The sequence below is a fragment of the Podarcis gaigeae genome, assembly GCF_964106915.1.
Source record: "Podarcis gaigeae genome assembly, chromosome: 11".
Classification (NCBI taxonomy): Eukaryota; Metazoa; Chordata; class Lepidosauria; order Squamata; family Lacertidae; genus Podarcis; species Podarcis gaigeae.
Window position 1 is genome coordinate 9,051,878 of NC_139687.1, and position 14,672 is coordinate 9,066,549.

General features: G+C 46.2%; 2 protein-coding genes and 1 long non-coding RNA gene across 5 annotated transcripts in view; 2 read left to right on the plus strand and 1 right to left on the minus strand.

Annotated features, from left to right (window-relative positions):
* Nucleotides 1–14,672, plus strand: part of LOC310826833 — a 338,675-nt gene that overhangs the window by 197,121 nt on the left and 126,882 nt on the right. The gene's annotated exons all lie outside the window — the stretch shown is intronic.
* Nucleotides 1–14,672, minus strand: part of LOC310826808 (cryptic protein-like) — a 189,445-nt gene that overhangs the window by 65,581 nt on the left and 109,192 nt on the right. Inside the window, exon 1 of one of the 2 annotated variants that reach the window (XR_014555984.1) lies at nt 7,948–7,987. The exons of the other annotated variant lie outside the window; for it this stretch is intronic. The gene's annotated coding sequence lies outside the window, so the exon portion shown is untranslated. Of the gene's footprint in view, nt 1–7,947; nt 7,988–14,672 lie in introns of those variants that run through there. 2 annotated transcript variants of the gene reach the window in all.
* Nucleotides 1–14,672, plus strand: part of LRRC2 (leucine rich repeat containing 2) — a 79,453-nt gene that overhangs the window by 16,843 nt on the left and 47,938 nt on the right. The window lies entirely within an intron of this gene.

Sequence of the window (14,672 nt, forward strand, 5' to 3'; positions counted from 1 at the left end):
GCGTACAGCTTCCGGGTCATGTGGCCAGCATGACTAAGCCACTTCTGGCAAACCAGAGAAGCACACGGAAATGCCATTTACCTTCCCACCGGAGCGGTACCTATTTATCTACTTGCACTTTGACATGCTTTTGAACTGCTAGGTTGGCAGGAGCAGGGACCGAGCAACAGGAGCTCACCCCGTCGCGGGGGTTCAAACCGCTGACCTTCTGATCGGCAAGTCCTAGGCTTAGCGCCACCCGTGTCCCATAAGTTCTTAATAGTTGGTTACATAAACGCAGCGGAGGAATGTTTTGCACATCAACCAAAGTTAGCAGTTGTGGTTACACATAAGGAGTCCCCTTTAAAGAGCTATAATCCTACCAATCAGCTATTGTCCATACACCCACAGAGAAGACACACTGGGTAAAAAGTTGTATTTATTAATATAACAAGGAGAGGAACTACAAGCCAATTTAACCAAATTCATAAAGTCTGAGCAGGTGATGATTTTAGTAACTGGCACTCCTTGATATGTGAGGAAAAACGAGACCCGTAACCCATGTGTGGGTAATTGGCGAAAGAATCAACTGAACATTTGGATTAAAAAAATGGGGCTTAAGACACTCCAGTGGGAGACAGCCCCCAGCAGAGTTTACAACAGCCACAGTTAAGCAGTAGTACAGCGTGGGAATATAGGTTGTTAGACTCCTTTTCATATCCTGTTTAGTCCGCTTAAAGTGCTTGCCCCTCTCTCAACTCATCTGGCAATTAACAACAACAACAACAACAACAACAACAACAGCAATAATTTATTTGCATCCCGCCCTCCCCGGCTGAGGCCGGGCTCAGAGCGGTTAACATCATAAAAACAACACAATATGCATACAAACAGACACCAGTTAATTAAAATACATCTTACAATTAATTCAGACAAGTTAAAATCTGGGCAGGTGGCAATTATCAAGTTGGAGTTGAGGGTGGTTAATACTTGCCAGGACCAGCTGTTTCCACTGATCAATGAACAGACCACACCGTTAAGTAAGTTTAAACAGACCACAAAAAAAGCTTTACTTACAAAATCCAAATGTCTGATTCATGTGCTATTCCATGCAGCATCTACTCACGTAGAATACTCTTCGGTATAATATACAGAAAGAAAGTTCCAAACATGCATCTGAGACATGTCCTTCCTTGTTAGTTACATGTTTTGAAGAGAGAGTGAGGAAAGGAAGAGAAGCAGCTTCACTGTGACCGGAGTCTAGGAACACAACTCTGTGGCCTTAACCCCTTCATGCATTAACTAGCACTCATGCATAGTTACATTTGATTGCAGTTTCTCACAAATCCAATTCATCCAGCAGTGTGGAGTAGGCAAAGGAGGGACAATCAAAGAATCTCTGCCCTGAAAAAGTATCCTATTTAGCCCCACCAGACCAGCAACTAGTAGAAAACCAAAGTGCATCAAAGGATGCCCAAAGGATAGCTTGAAGTCAGGGCTGTCTTAAGCATATCTGGCGCCATGGTGCAAAGCTCCTTCCAGTGTGCCCCCCCATTTCCCAGTTTTTTAGGGAGGATGGAGCTGCCGGCGGGGCTGGAGGAGGTGGGCAACGGCTGAAGGGCGGCTCCTCCGGCGGGGAAGAGACGGAGGCTGGACGTGGTGCCTCCCGGTCCAGCTGGCTGCTTCGTGCCATGGTGGCCATGGCAGACTCTGGGCCCAGCGCTGCTTCGGCACGGCACGGCGGAGGTGGGCGAGGGTGGCGAGCTGATGCCAGGAGGTGCCATGTCCAGCCTCTGCCTCTTCCCTTGCGCCGTCCAGAACTTGGCACCCTGGCGCCCCGCACCACTAGCCTCTATGGGTAAGCCGCCCCTGCTCAAAGGTCCTCTCTTGGCCAGTGGCCATCACATGCCCTCCCTTCCCCTCCCTCCCTTTGGGAGCAAACTCCTGAGACGTCTTTGCAGCGTGGGGGGGGGGGACACCCCTCTAATGTGCCAGCAGGAGGGTATTGACAGGGAAGAGAGAGAGAAAAAAATCCTTTTTCCATCAGCCAAGTAGATGCCTCATGAGGTTTTTTGTTTTTTAAAAATAGATTATTGTTTTTAAAATCCAAAGCCCTGGCTGTTGGATTAGGGAGGCGAACTGACTGTTCATTTCAAATAGTTAGGGCTAATATATGTAGCAGCCTGATTCCAGCATCCTCCTGGGGTTAGAACAGCCGCATGGTTTCTCTTACCTTCCCGGTAAACCCAGCACTTTCTGTGTTAGCAAAGCATTCACGAAGAGACAGCAGCACTTCCATTTTACAGGCTGACTTAGAGTAGAGCAATGAACTTCGGCTTAGACATAATGAGCTTCTACACATTCGTTTGGTCATACCTATGGCATACAAATTTCTGATCCATCTCTAGAGTTAATCAAACAACATCAAAATTCGTATCACAGTTTTTTGGCTTTCCCCACTTGTCCAAGGTTTAGAAGTACATGTTGAGCGAAACAGCCGGCAATTGATTTGGTTGCTACTTTTCCGGGCCAGGAAGGCTACATAGATTCACTGAATCAGTAATGATGCTCAAGTGATTAGAGTTATCTGATCTTGAAGTGCATAACATATTTATTCAGAACAAATTAGCTATCTGCCTTTTTGAACAATCAGAAGCCTCCATATTTTGTCTCTCCTAGCACTGCCTACAATTCCACTACCAGTAATTGAACAGCCTGTTCCCCACATCATGCATAAGAAGATAGTCTTGTCCCAGAGGGACAACTATGCTACAGTTTGCACCCCCTTTTAAATACAGTGGTACCTCGGGTTACAGACGCTTCAGGCTACAGACGCTTCAGGTTACAGACTCCGCTAACCCAGAAACAGTACCTTGGGTTAAGAACTTTGCTCCAGGATGAGAACAGAAATCACGTGGCGGCAGCGGAAGGCCCCATTAGCTAAAGTATTACCTCAGGTTAAGAATGGTTTCAGGTTAAGAACGGACCTCCGGAACAAATTAAGTTCTTAACACGAGGTACCACTATGGAGCTAGATGAGTGCTCAAGCCTCACAGCTCTTTGAACTTAGGAGCAAAACTTGATGGGCACCTCCCCTTTTTCTGGTGGCACTGCATGTCAACACGAAGGCACAAATACCCTTTTTAGAATCAGGGCCGTCTTAAGCATATCCGGCGCCATGGTGCAAACGTCCCTCTGGCGCCCCACCCCCCCGTTTCCCAGAGTTGTTGACCTTTTCTCAAGCCTCTGCAGGGATCGCTCTCCAGCGGAGGCTTGGGAAGGAAGCTGCACGCCTGCCAGCCATATGGTTGGCGGGGCGCAGCTGGCGGGTGTGCAGGGAAAGGAGACGCTGCCAGCAAAGCTGCACAGCTCCCCCACTCACTGGGGCACCCCTGAGAGGCTGGCGCCCTAGTGCAACGTGCCAGGAAGGCCAATGGGAAAGACAGCTCTGTTTAGAATTCATAAAATGGTTTGTGTGAGGGAGAGAGAGAGTTAGTAGCTGTGTCTCTTACTGCTAGTGATGCCATTACCGTATTTTTCGCTCTATAGGACGCACCGGACCATAGGATGCACCAGAACATACGAGGGGGAAAACAGGGGAATTTTTTTTTATTGTTCTCCCCCTCTAAAACAGCCACCCCCAAGCTAGAACAGCTAGACGGAGCGCTCCGTCTCACTGTTCTGGCTTGGGAACAGCCCTTCTAGCCTCTGCAGGACAGCGGAGTGAAGGCACTCCACTGCCCTGCAGAGGCTTTGCGCGCAGCCATCCCCAAGCTAGAACAGCGAGACGGAGTGCTCCACAGCGCTCCGTCTCCCTGTTCTGGCTTTGGGCTTAGCCGCGCAGCCTGCATTCGCTCTATAGGACGCATACACATTTCCCCTTAATTTCTGGAAGGGGAAAAGTGCATCCTATAGAACGAAAAATACGGTATATTATTTAACAGATGCACATGGCAAAAAAGGGAATATTTTTCCCCCAGTGGCAAAATATTCTAGTCTGAATTCTGGGAAGTTGCTTGACCCGGGGCTTCTGTGTAAGAAATCAATACAAGCTCTCCTTTCTTACTCATTTTCTTACATTTATTCTGATATTTCTTTTATTATAAATAAATAATCTGGAATTTTGCTTAGCTCACTTCTGTGAGTTATAGTAACTACCAGTGGTGGGCAGTGAACACAAGGTTCACCTGGTATATGTAGCTTTTGGAAGCAGTGTTATCTGTTCCAGGTTAGCTCTGTGTCTTTCCAGTTAGATTAGTTATTCAGAGGAAGTGGTTGTGGATTTAACCTATGGAAAAACAGGCAATTCTTGTTGCATGACTGTTTTTAAGTACATATAGGGCGAACCTACAGAATCAATGGCCAGCTGCAATCAGCCCTTGGGAACTTTCTTTTCTATTAGAGCAGCTAACTTTAAAGGAAAGTGCTGTGATGTTTTTTATTGTAACCTTCTATATGTGACCTTTCATTTGTAATTAAAAAAGAAAGAAAGGAAAATTGCGGACTGCCTAATCCCTCTGAAACACCTTTTTAACAGAACAATTCAATTTGGCAATGTGAAAGACTTCTCAATCACCATGATTATTCAGAGTAGAAGCAAAGCCAATGCTCAGCTGTACTGTTTGACGTCAGCGTAGCTATGCTTATTTAGAGACATTGAATATCATGTTTCGACAAAAAGCGTTGCTAAGACTGCAAAGAAGAATAGACTGTTTCCGACTCTCTCTCTTCTTTGAGCATGGAGACAGTTTTCACCTGTGTACATTCAAATAATAGGGACGCAGGTGGCGCTGTGGGTAAAACCTCAGTGCCTAGGACTTACCGATCGTATGGTTGGCGGTTCGAATCCCCGCGGCAGGGTGAGCTCCCGTCTTCGGTCCCAGCTCTTGCCCACCTAACAGTTTGAAAGCACTCCTAAGTGCAAGTAGATAAATAGGTACCGCTTTATAGCGGGAAGGTAAATGGCGATTCCGTGTGCTGCGCTGGTGCTGGCTCGTCAGAGCAGCTTCGTCACGCTGGCCATGTGACCCGGAAGTGTCTCCGGACAGCGCTGGCCCCCGGCCTCTTAAGTGAGATGGGCGCACAACCCTAGAGTCGGGCACGACTGGCCCGGACGGGCAGCGTTACCTTTACCTTTTTACATTCAAATAGTGGTGTGATAATGTGATGCTACATGGTGGTATAAGAGGACTGAGAACCATGATATTCATAGAATTAAGTTGGAAGGGATCCCAATGTTAGGTTACCAGACGTCTCCGTTTCCCGGGGACAGTCCTCGTATTTACAAATCAGTCCCCATACAAAATCCATTGAAGGTGAAAAGTGTCCCTGGATTCATTGAAAAAAACCTGGTAACCTTATCCCAATGTCCATCTAGTTCCGTCACAGCTAAAGAAATCACAGCTAAAGAATCGCCAGACAGATGGCCACCCAACCTTTGCTGAGGGTCACTGGGGCAGACCCGCAATTAGTGTGGATGCCCCATGTGGTTATATGTGACGGCTGCATTACAGAATTGCTGTGGGCCCAAAAGTGTTCTCAGTGTCTGAGCTGGCCTCACTGACTGAGGCTGGCAAATGGACCCTTCTAGGTAGGAAGAGCTATAAAAAGCTTCCTCTTTGAACAGTGCTCTTCCGGACTTGGTTTGTTCCTAATCTCTAGCCGTTTCCAAGTGCTGTAAAGGTGTAACCTCTGCAAAATCAGGGTCACATTGTGTGGAGCACCTATTGCATGACAAGGCCCCGTGCCCTGTAGTTCCCTCTTATAATGAACACACAAGGACATGGATAGTTTAGGTCATGGGTAGGCAAACTAAGGCCCGGGGGCCGGATCCGGCCCAATCACCTTCTAAATCCGGCCCGTGGACGGTCCAGGAATCAGCGTGTTTTTACATGAGTAGAATGTGTCCTTTTATTTAAAATACATCTTTGGTTTATTTGTGGGGCATAGGAATTCATTCATTATTTCCCCCCCAAAATATAGTCTGGCCCTTCACATGGTCTGAGGGACAGTGGACCAGCCCCCTGCTGAAAAAGTTTTCTGACCCCTGGTTTAGGTTAATGGGCAAAAATAGACCACAACTTTATTGGTTACAGATGTGAGCGGTTTGGCTTAGGTACTGGGTGAAACCAGACTATATCCTGACTCCTGCCCGTCTGCAGGGAGTCTCCTAAGGGTAAACCACCAGTAGGGGGAGCCCTATGATATACATCAGGCTTCCTCAGCCTCAGCCCTCCAGATGTTTTGAGACTCCCATCATCCCTGACCACTGGTCCTGCTAGCTAGGGATCATGGGAGTTATAGGCCAAAAACATCTGGAGGGCCGAGGTTGAGGAAGCTTGATATACATCAAATCAGAGCACCCCCAGGGACCCCAATGGGGTTGTGGCATGGCCCTAGCCCATGACCAGGCTTTGGACAGAATACACACACACACACACACACGGATCCCTTTAATGGGATACCCTTATTGAGGAGGGGCAGGCAGATGCAACAACCTCCACTCCCATCACAAAGGCTTAAGGTAAAGGTAAAGGGACCCCTGACCATTAGGTCCAGTCGTGCACAACTCTGGGGTTGTGGTGCTCTTCTCGCTTTACTGGCCGAGGGAGCCGGCGTACAGCTTCCGGGTCAAGTGGCCACCATGACCAAGCCCCTTCTGGCGAACCAGAGAAGCACACGGAAATGCCGTTTACCTTCCCGCTGGAGCGGTACCTATTTATCTACTTGCACTTTGACGTGCTTTCGAACTGCTAGGTTGGCAGGAGCAGGGACCGAGCAATGGGAGCTCACCCCGTCGCGGGGATTCGAACTGCTGACCTTCTGATTGGCAAGCCCTAGGCTCTGTGGTTTAACCCACAGCGCCACCCTTGTCCCATGTCACAAAGGCTTACCCAATGCCTAACTTTACAAGTCCAGATATTGTACCACTTGTGTGAGATTTTCAGTATTCTACATTCTCATCCAGTTGTAGACAGTAAAGGCCTGCACTGAAGACTTCAGCCAACTTCTGAACTGGACGAATGGCCCTGTGCCAGAAAGCACTGCAGCATAAAAGTTGCTTACTTTGGTCTTTTCCTTGGATGTTGAGGATGGCAGAGTGAAAATGGTCTGCGATTAAAGAAGGTGCTATTGATGAAGGCCATTTGCAACTTGCTGAATTCTTGCAATAAATGGAATACATCGCTGCACCCACCAAACAAGCTGCCAAGAACAAAAGTAAAGAGAACTACAGAAAAACAGGCATGAGTAAGAGGGAATATAGCTTAGGAAAAGCCAGCTACGTTACGATAGTGTAGCAGCATTTGCAACTGACAATTGTGCGGACATTACTGGCTACAATTCAGCTCAATCAACATTGAAGGGGAATTTTCTCTGGCAAAAATAGGTACGGTTATACCTGTTTTTAGCATTATTGACACTGGCTTTTCACATACCACCTTTGAATATTAGTGAACAAATGCCAGCAAAAATGGCATTCCGTTATCTGGACTTACTACCCTCCAACATGGGCAACTTGCAATTCCACTGATCTGGTAACACAAAAGTCTTCAAAACACTCGGTCACATGCCTGTAGCTATCCACAATTTCAGTGAATAATGCTCTGTGCTGTTTCCCGCACCCCAAGGCTCTAGAACCAGTATGTGTGTTGCTGTTGTAAGGCTTTCTAAAGATGCAGTGCTTTTTTTCTAAAAAAATGTTTAGGGGTACTCTCATTCTCCTATTCATATTGAAATACTGCCCCTCAATGAGGCCAAACTTAGATTCACAAAATGTTTAGGGGTATGCATACCCCTGCATAGGGACGGGGGTGGCACTGTGGGTTAAACCACAGAGCCTAGGACTTGCCGATCAGAAGGTTGGTGGTTCGAATCCCCGCAACGGGGTGAGCTCCCGTTGTTCAGTCCCTGCTCCTGCCAACCTAGCAGTTCAAGAGCACATCAAAGTGCAAGTAGATAAATAGGTACCGCTCCGGCGGGAAGGTAAACGGCATTTCTGTGCGCTGCTCTGGTTCGCCAAAAGCGGCTTGGTCATGCTGGCCACATGACCCGGAAGCTGTACGCCGGCTCCCTCGACCAATAAAGCGAGATGAGCACACAACACCAGAGTCAGTCACGACTGGACCTAATGGTCAGGTGGTCCCTTTATCTTTATCTTTATACCCCTGCATCCCTCCAGAAAAAAAGCACTGTATAGATGGATAGAAAAGTTGTAGAGGAACAGGAAAATAGCCTAGCCCTGTGTTTCCATTTCCCAATATAGTAAAATAAAATAGGCACTGGCGGAGGAAGAGGGGGGCAGGGGGAGCGCACTGTCACCGGCAGCGTGGCTCTGCCACTGACAACAGGATGTCTTCTGAGCTTTAGAAACAGGATACAATGGTACCTCAGGTTACAGACGCTTCAGGTTACAGACTCCGCTAACCCAGAAATAGTACCTCAGGTTAAGAACTTTGCTTCAGGATGAGAACAGAAATCACGCAGCGGCAGTGGGAGGCCTCATTAGCTAAAGTGGTACCTCAGGTTAAGAACAGTTTCAGGTTAAGAACAGACCTCCGGAACGAATTAAGTTCTTAACCCAAGGTACCACTGTTTGCATATTGCATATGATTTAGTTCAGTGGTTTCCTATCTGGACAGAATTCTGAGAAGGCTAAGTGCCCTCAGGGCCTATGGAAATTAATAGGAACAGTTAAGCATGCAGATAAAAATGTATTCGTCTAGCGCAGGCTTCCATTGAGCATGTATTGTTGCCTGCCAAGTGCTTCACCCTCTCGTTTCTGCAGTCTGAGACAGAAATTCGACATCTTGGGGAGGTGTGCAAAAATGTAGTGCACTCCACATGCTAATTGCAAATTGTGTGGGCTTAGTCTAGATTGAATGGCCAACATCAGAAATAAACCAGGACATCTAACTTGCCCACATTGTGTAAACCCTTGACTGAATGATTTGCATGCCTTTGACGACCTTGGGGGATAATCTGGTAACTATTACAAGAGCTGAGTGCTGCCCTTGGATTTCACGTCCTTCAACATTTCACACATGGAAATAAGAGCATTTCTGAGTACTGGCAAGACCCTTATTCCATGCCATGAGTTGCTCCCTGAGGCTCTCCCTCCCGCCATACACTTTGCTGAAAGCTTTTCTCTCCCTGCAGTACATTATATTCATTAGGGGTGAGCGCTGGCCGTACAATTCACCTTATATCTGTAGCATTGCAGCCCAATTTGTCTAGGATCCACCCTGCGTATTTCCGATTTGTCTTGTTATGTGAGTCTCAGTTTGACTTGTTAAATCTGAAGCTCTGTTTTGCCTCCGCTGCTTAACTATTACAGGGAATTTGGGGCAAATGAATGTGGCCCGCTGCTCTTAAAATGCCCTGCTCATGGCCAGAAACACAGGCGAGACTTAGCTATATACAGGATCCTACTGAACTCACTGACTCCAACATCCCCCCCCCCCAAAAAATAATCGTATTGTATCTTGGGAAGATAAGGACCCCTGACCATTAGTCCAGTCACGACTGACTCAGGGGTTGCAGTGCTCATCTTGCTTTATTGGCCGAGGGAGCCAGCGTACAGCTTCCGGGTCATGTGGCCAGCATGACTAAGCCACTTCTGGTGAACCAGAGCAGCACACAGAAATGCTGTTTACCTTCCTGCCAGAGTGGTATCTATTTTTCTACTTGCACTAGACATGCTTTCGAACTGCTAGGTTGGCAGGAGCAGGGACTGAGCAACGGGAGCTCACCCCATCGTGGGGATTCGAACCGCCAACCTTCTGATCAGCAAGTCCTAGGCTCCGTGGTTTAACCCACAGCGCCACCCGTGTCCCTATCTTGGGAAGATATTTCCCTGCAATTAAAACCTAGATCTTTCCACCAAAATGCCCCACCTCTCCAGCCCTTTCCTTGCTTGTGCTTAGGATGTTTCTTGCAACAGCTTGGCTTCATTTCAAAGGAGGGGAAATGCAGTGGTCTTGAATCTTTCTTTTGAGCACCCAAATCCACAGAACCTGTAGGAACCTGCTCATCAGTTGCAATAATTTTTGGAGGCCATTCTCTGTGTTCCACCACCAACAGAGATGTGATGGGCACAAATGCAGGACAGAGCTTTATAGAGACAACACCTTGACTGTGTAATTTCTTCCCAAGGTTAGCACAACCCATTCTCAGATATCTTTTAGGTGGGCAGTTAAGACATTTTTATTCTGCCAGACTACTTCCACTGCATTTTAACCTTGTGAGCTATAGATTTGTTTTGCTTGATTTTAATTGTACTGAAATTTTAGGCCCCTCTAAATCTCATTTTTATTGTACGTTCATGATGATTTGTGCTAATGATGTTATTGGGATGCTCATATACAATCCTGCTTTCAATACTGTTTGAAAAGGTTTTGGGTGGCTGCGCTGCTTCATTTCCAGTCAGTGCATATCCTGTAACTTCATGGCTGAAATCCTGTAACTTTTTATTACACAAATGTTCTGGGCTGTTGTTTTTTGTTCTGCTTCTGTTGCACTATAGCCCCTCCAGACAGCGACAATGCGGCAGCACTGGGTAAGCTAAATAAGCTAAATATATAATAAACTCAAATAAACTAAAGCAGAATAAATCCACACCTAATGCACTTTATAATGTCAAGAACATATAGCAGAATACACATGCAATAACACACCATTCTTCACAGGTCATGTGTTGGAAGCTACCTTGGTAAAGGTAAAGGTACCCCTGATGTTAGGTCTAGTCATGGACAACTCGGGTTGCAGCGCTCATCTCGCTTTACTGGCTGAGGTAGCCGGCGTTTGTCCACAGACAGCTTCCAGGTCACATGGCCAGCATGACTAAGCCACTTCTGGCGAAACCAGAGCAGTGCACAGAAACACTGTTTACCTTTCTGCCAGAGTGGTACCTATTTATCTACTTGCACTCTGATGTGCTTTTGAACTGCTAGGTGGGCAGGAGCTGGGACCGAACAACGGGAGCTCACCCCGTCGCAGGGATTCGAACTGCCGACCTTCCGATCAGCAAGCCCTAGGATCTGTGGTTTAGACTACAGCACCACCCGCATCCTAAGCTGCCTTGGTAGCCTTTTTAAAAAAGAACTGAAAGTTGGTGGAAATATGTTTTAAATAAACAATCTATCCAGTAGATTTTCTGCATTGGCAGGAGGTTGGCTTAGATGACCTTTAAATGCCTTTCAATTCTTTGTTTTACTGTCTGGTGTATGGGAGAAGAGATTGAAGATAAACAGTAAACTGGAATTTGCATCCATGTTTATTTTGCTTTCACAAGATGCACGAAAGCAAACTAATAGCAAAGGCAACATGCAAAGGCGCTGGAAGGTAATACAGTCAAATGCTCTCTTAAGTTCTGTGCCAACATACTTACAAACTTGAAACTTTTATGGGGCCCTTAGGTATTTCTCCATTTCATTACATTCTCAGATGGACCAATGCCTACCAGAAGAAAAAACTATTTCTCAAACAGGAGAATGTTCTACTTTTACCACACAAATTCATTAACACTGGTAAAAATGCCTATACACAAAGTTAGACAAAAAGTTGATACAGTGCAATTGTTTTCTTCAAGACAAACAATGAGAACTCCAACCAACATCTCTCTAATTGTACCTTTGTGTAGATTTGTGTGGATTTTAATTGCAACCTATTTTGGGAGCCACTTTTGACCAAAAAGCACTGTATAAATATAGTGAACAAATCAGTAGATTCCAAACACACTCGGTCTAGCTTCTCTGGATTTGGGGAATGGGCTTAAACTTATTCCTCAGATGCTTTTTAAATCCCAAAGGCAAAATATACAACAGAGAAGGTAATTTTTTAGGGACAGGTATTATAAAAGAAGAATTTCTGGCAGGTAAATAGGGAGTATTGGAGTATGTGGAATGCCATGCAAATCTGGCAGAGGGGCCTCATTTAGAAAATCTACTGCATGGATTGTTTAAAACATGTTTCTACCACCTTTCAGTTCTTTGGGACTCTTTCAGGGTTGTGTTTAGGTTTCAACTTCTCTTTCAACTTTTTCTAGATTTCTTATAGAGTTCCTCCCTACTATATATATATATATATATATATATATATATCTCCATGAACTTCACCTCCCACCCACCTTCTCTCCTCAGTCACATCTCACAAACCTTTGCAGCTCATTAGCAGCACTGGCTTATTGAAGGCTTGCCAACAACATCCATGCATGACTCTCCAGGGCCTATTTTTATTCTGTAGCTTTTCCCAGTAATGCCTGCATGACCTCTTCAAATAGCCATTGTCTTGCTTGTGAGAATTCCCAGTTGCACTGGTGATCTGTACTGTTTACATGAGTAACACCACTTGCAAAGTCACTCTTAGCAACCTATTGGATGGGTGACCTTTGGCTCTTGACTGTTTAAAACTTCTACCATTCTGTAGTATTTCTTTGGTGCCAAACACTGTGTTAGGAATGGAAAAGGTGTCCGGGTGTTGTGGCACCAACCCAGCCTGATCTTCTACTCTTAACTGCTATGGTAGAAGAAGGATTACATTTCACCTACTAGAGTGACATCCTACACAAGGCAAATAGGAAATAAAACAATAAGTGCTGGCTATAAAATGTTCCTAGTCTACTTCTAGGTTGCTGGCCTCATCAAACACTGCAGACCTTCCAAGTGTGCCAGATTTACAGAAGCCGTCCCAGTTTGGAATGTCTCACTTTTCCTCAGGATCTCCCTATTTTCATCGGAGAAATGTTGGAGGGTATGGAGTTAGCCAACCCCTGAGCCAAGGAGATAAGTAACTATGCAACCTTTAGAAGACATATGAAGTCAGCCCTATACAGTGGTACATTGGGTTAAGAACTTATTGGGATGGAGGTATGTTCTTAACCTGAAACTGTTCTTAACCTGAAGCACCACTTTAGCTAATGGGGCCTCCCGCTGCCACTGTGCCGCCTCCGTGCAATTTCTGTTTTCATCCTGAAGTAAAGTTCTTAACCCGAGGTAATATTTCTGGGTTAGCGGAGTCTGTAACCTGAAGCATCTGTAACCTGAAACGTCTGTAACCTGAGGTATCACTGTATAGGGAAGCTTTTAAATGTTTATTATGTTTTTATATATGTTGGAAGCCACCCAGAGTGGCTGAGGTATTATTATTATTATTAAATAAGGTAAAGGTAAAGGACCACTGACAGTTAAGTCCAGTAGCAGACGACTCTGGGGTTGTGGCGCTCATCTCACTTTACAGGCTGAGGGAGCTGGCATTTGTCTGCAGACAGTTTTTCCCGGTCATGTGGCCAGCATGACTAAGTCGCTTCTGTCGCAACCAGAGCAGTGCATGGAAATGCCGTTTACCTTCCCGCCAGAGTGGTACCTATTTATCTACTTGCACTTTGATGTGCTTTCAAACTGCTAGGTTGGCAGGAGCAGGGACCGAGGAACGGGAGCTCACTCCGTTGCGGGGATTCGAACCGCTGACCTTCCGATTGGCAAGCCCTAGGCTCTGTGGCTTAGACCACAGCGCCACCTGTGTCCCTATTATTATTAAATAGGATGTCCCTATTTTCATCAGTGTGCTCACTGGAAGGACAGACACTGATGAGTGCTCACTGGAAGGACAGATCGTGAAGCTGAGGCTCCAGTACTTTGGCCACCTCATGAGAAGAGAAGACTCCCTGGAAAAGACCCTGATGTTGGGAAAGATGGAGGGCACAAGGAGAAGGGGACAACAGAGGATGAGATGGTTGGATAGTGTTTTCGAGGTTACCAGCATGAGTTTGACCAAACTGCGGGAGGCAGTGGAGGACAGGAGTTCCTGGCGTTCTCTGGTCCATGGGGTCACGAAGAGTCGGACACGACTAAACGACTAAAGAACAACAACAACAAATTTTCATCAGATAAATGTTGGAGGGTACGACACTGTAGCTTCACACAATACACTGAAGCTCACTCACAGCCATTATTTATTTCTTCATATGGAATAACTTGATGGTGCAGCCCAGGTTAATGGTGAGCAGAATTCCAGAGAGGGATGTGCCCCCACTGACCTCAGTGGTAAATATGCAAAGAACTGCAGCACAAGGAGTCCAGGGAAGGGCTGTAGAGCAGTAGTAGAGTATTTGTTTTGCATACAGAAGGTCACAGGATCAGTCCCTGGCATCTCCAAGGTTGGTCTGTGATATTAGAATGACACCTTGCAGCTTTTCAGCGTAATGCCTGTATGAACTCTTCAGAGAGCCATTGCCCTGCTCATGTTAATTCCCAGTTGCCCTGGTGAAAGACACCTGGTGAAACTCTGGAGCAGGGGTCAGCAAACTTTTTCAGCAGGGGGCCGGTCCACTGTCCCTCAGACCTTGTGGGGGACCGGACTATATTTTGAAAAAATAATAATGAATGAATTCCTATGGCCCACAAATAACCCAGAGAAGCATTTTAAATAAAAGCACACATCCTACTCATGTAAAAACACACTGATTCCCTGACTGTCTGTGGGCTGGATTTAGAAGGCGATTGGGCTGGATCCGGCCTACCCATGCTCTGGAGAGCTGCTTTTAGTCAGAGCTATGTGGTCTGACTTGGTATATGGCAGATTACAGACTCTCCAAGTGTTCCTATTTTCCTTTGCTTTGTTTAGTCATCTTAGTCGTGTTCGACTGTCCGTGACCCCATGAACCACAGCATGCCTTGGAAACTCTCACTTTCTTCTCA